Source organism: Micrasema longulum, unplaced genomic scaffold (genome assembly GCF_059751315.1).
Source record: "Micrasema longulum isolate JH-2025_06_02 unplaced genomic scaffold, ASM5975131v1 h1tg000575l, whole genome shotgun sequence".
Classification (NCBI taxonomy): domain Eukaryota; kingdom Metazoa; phylum Arthropoda; class Insecta; order Trichoptera; family Brachycentridae; genus Micrasema; species Micrasema longulum.
This window is the reverse complement of record NW_028277771.1, coordinates 254,299-258,446: the sequence shown is the minus strand read 5'-3', so window position 1 is coordinate 258,446 and position 4,148 is coordinate 254,299.

Sequence of the window (4,148 nt, the reverse complement as noted above, 5' to 3'; positions counted from 1 at the left end):
TGCTATGTGTTTCTGTATTGTTATCATATTGTATCTTGTATTCTATTGAGTTTTGAGCTTTGGTAAGGTGGTAGTGTCTATGTATTCTTCCACGCTGTAAAAATCAGAGCATTAAATTGTAAGGCGAAGTTTCTTAAAAATCTATGAAAAAAATTATGCGAACAATTTAAAGAAACAAACTTCATTGAACGACGTCACTAGTTCTTCCTTATGAACCAATTAAAAGAGAGTTGTGATAGATTTCCGGTTTATGGTAAGTCAACCAATCAGCAGAACTCACCGAGAAGGGGAAGAGAATTTGAAACGTCACAGGCGAAGTAATTGCAAAAATACAAATTTAAAAAAATCATAGCGCGGATAATACGATACACGAAAATAAAAAAAAAAGGCTTTGGTTAAAAATCTTTTAACATATTCGGTGCGTCGGACACGACATCCGCGTCCATGCGAAAATTGTATCCCCGCTTCGGTCACGGGAGCCGTTTCATGTTGGTGCTTTCAGGGTTCCCAACCAAATACTCTACAGCATGTTTACAATGACCGTTTTAATCTTAGCACTGTAAAAAATCTGTGCTTCTGTCTACAAAAAGAAATTTCATATTTTGATCATAGTTTAAGCGTTTTTAAAATTGTTATTTTGCCAGCATTGCGTCTTTGTTCGGGATATATTGTACGCAGTGAACATGTCAACAAATAAAAACAACCACTGAGCTCCCTCGTTCCTACCTAGATCGCCACAAATATTGTCTACTACAACAAAGAAGTTTAATGAACTGATTTTTGTTCTAAGCCCATTACGTTATGGAAGACCGTGAATTATGAAGAATGAAAATTCAAATGCCTCTTATGGTAGTTGATATATACGCAAACATATCGCTAGCCAAAAACAACAGTGAGATATCTCAGATGAACATTTTCTGAGATATTAACAAATTGCAACAGGGATGGAGAACATTTTAGTGAGGGCTATATGGAAGTCTAGGTGCATATTTACCGGGTTTATGATCTATCGTTGGCTGGTTTGAGTGGCCACTTTACACGCTGTGTAATCACCATTTTACCTATTTAAAAACATCCATATTTCTTCAATTATTCCGTCTGTTGACTTTTGTTAACTAAATAATAATAATTTAATATGGAGTAATTGGATGGGGGGGAACTTACAACAATCATATTAAACCATTAGAAACTATTCAAAAATTTATATTAAAAATAATGCTTCACAAAAATCGCACTTTTCCCTCTTTCCAATTGTTCCAAGAAGCTAAACTTTTAGATCTAAGACAAATATATTGTTTTCAATGTTTAAAATATGTATTTAAGAACCAAAATTTATTTACAAGTAATTCAAATACCTCAAGTCAAAGAAGGAATCGTGTGTTAGAAATACCACATTGTAAAACGAGGCTCGCACAGAGAGAGACGTGCATATTTTATAGGCCCAAAAATTTTTTATTCTTTTTTTACTGATAATATTTCATTGATTCCAAACTTTCAAAATGTTCCTTCTTTTAAAAAACATGCACTATCTTGGATTCAAACTAAAGATATGAACTCTTTTTTTCTATGATTTATTTTGTTGCGCTTTAATAATAAGGAATATTTTTGTGGTTTTTTTTAATATTTTTTATTTCCTTTTTTAATTACTATGAAAAATATATACCATATTATCTTTTACAGAATTTTTTTTTCTTATGTTATACAAAAATATTATAACTGTCCATTATTTACTATAGGAGCAAAAATTCATTATCATTTTCTTGTGTACCAACGAACAGGCCATGCCTTTGTGGAGTTTTTTTGTTTACTATTTTTCTACTAATATGTATTTTATTGATATGTAGTTATGCTCAATTTTTTTTAATACTCTGTTTTATTATCATATTTATTGTAAAAAAACAAAAAAATAAATAAATAAAAGTGTGTAAAGTGGCCACATAAACCAGCCAACGACAGGTCATATAAGAAGGTAGCGGAGTTATTGTTTCACGACACGGGGTTGATTTATGGCTACGGATGGCCTGTTTTGGCCTCAGACAGCCAAACCATCTCTTCCTAGTAAATGATGTCTTGCACCGTAATCAGAAGTTAGCGAAAGGGCCTAACAGCCAGCATTCGTATTTCGTTGAGTAGGTACTAGGGATCAGTTACTATGATCTTGGTTGGTCAAATCATACAATCACTTGATCCTTAACACGTAGACAACTTGAACAAATATATACTAATATCATTCTCGAACAAAGGGATATGAATTATTTTGGAATTAAAATCTATAGCCTACTTCCACTGTATATTAAAACAATAAAAAATGATAAAAAGTTTAAAAAGGCCGTAAAAAAATGGATAGTAGAGCTGAGTAGAAGTAAAATGGATTATCTCTTTGCCCAAACCAGTATTAAATAAACTGCTCCACAAATGTATAGTTAATGTTATGTTTTTGGTATTTCATTGTACGTTTTTTATTGTAAATAATATAGGTATACAAAAATTAAATGTAAACTTTCTGAACATTTTGTTAAGTATCACTGTTTATTTAGTCTTTTTTGTTTATTCTCACATATAAAAATAGATTTTTTAAAGTATTTCGTTAATTGTCTTTGGCACGGGTAACCCTAGTGTCACACTATTGTATTATTTATCTTTGTTTTTTTTTTTTTTGTAGTTGCAAATTATTTGTACCTTGCTTTTGTTTTGTGCAAGGTTTTATCGAATACATTTATCTTTAAATTATATTCCGTTGACTTCAACATTTTTCACCGTAGACTTACAATAATAAAAATAAAGTAGATTCAGAATAAACAAAATATTTCTAGAAATATTACATTAACAAATAATAAAAAATAAAAATAAAAGAAATCGTAAAAGTTGGACACCAAAAAACAAAAGGAGCTAGATACCACTATTGAATAACTTAGCCTGCTTGATCGTCCCTGTAATGAATCGAACAGTCTCTCTTCGTGTATCATTACAGTTCAGGAGCTCAGCTAGGTTATTAGTCGTAGCAATCCGAGTGTTTATTTTGCATTCAAGCTCCCACCTCGGCCTATCAAACATTGGACAGTATATAAGAAGATGTTCCACAGTCTGCTCAGTGATGCCATCACATGGACAGCAACTATCGTCTCGCAACATCAGTCATAATATCGTCAGCAACTATTTATCTTTGTTTATAATGGAAAAAAAAACAAATATGTCTGGCTAAAGAACCCAGTTGCACCACATAAGGTAAGTGACTAGGTTAGCTAAGGCTGACTATATAATATGACCGTATAGGATGGGAGCCAAGGCGTAACCTATTACCAAAGAGTTCCAGATAAGGAAAGCAAGCTGGTTCGCTAAAAGAGCCCTGAGTAGGTGTCTTTACCAAAAAGTACCTAGAAGATAGGTAAGCAGAATAGTTAAAAGATGAGCCGGATTACTTTGACTTCTGGAGTTAGACATCTGCTTTATAAAGACCAAAAGTAAGGGGAGGACAAATTAAGGGGCGTCGTGGGGCATGGGGTAAGCGCGGGTGGCTGAAGAAATGTCAGAAGGGCATCGCGTTTGGAATGCGAGAGTATGCAAACCTACTGCACATGTTAGAAAAGTCGTTAATACGTAATTTTATGGTAAGAGTAGGATAGCAGTATGTGAAAAAATGTATGGGGATTAAAACGGGTGCTATAAGTGTCAAATGTATCTAGACCATTGAAATTCTTGTTTAATGTTTCACATGTACAAAGGACGGTAGAAATTTTGACACACTAAAAAGGTTACCCATCACTGCGATAGACCAATCGTTTTTTAAAGTCCGTGTCTTAAATTACCTAGGTACATATTTGATTTAAAAACTTGGGAGTTTAAAGGCACCTGATATTGACAGTAAATTCGAAACCTATGTAACCAGGTGGTGCCAGCTACTGTAATTTACAGCTTATTACCAAATATTTCCCTTTACGCAATAAATTACCCTAGTAAATGTAAAAGATATTGATCGCTAATCCGATTATTCAATTAACCTTGAATGATGGTAATTTATCAAAATAGAAATGACTTTTAAAGGTGTAATGATTTTTGTTTTGTACTTAAAGGGTGTAAATCATAATAATTATGACACTGAGCAAACGTTATTCCGTTATATATAAACGAAATTATTTGGATCATTTTCC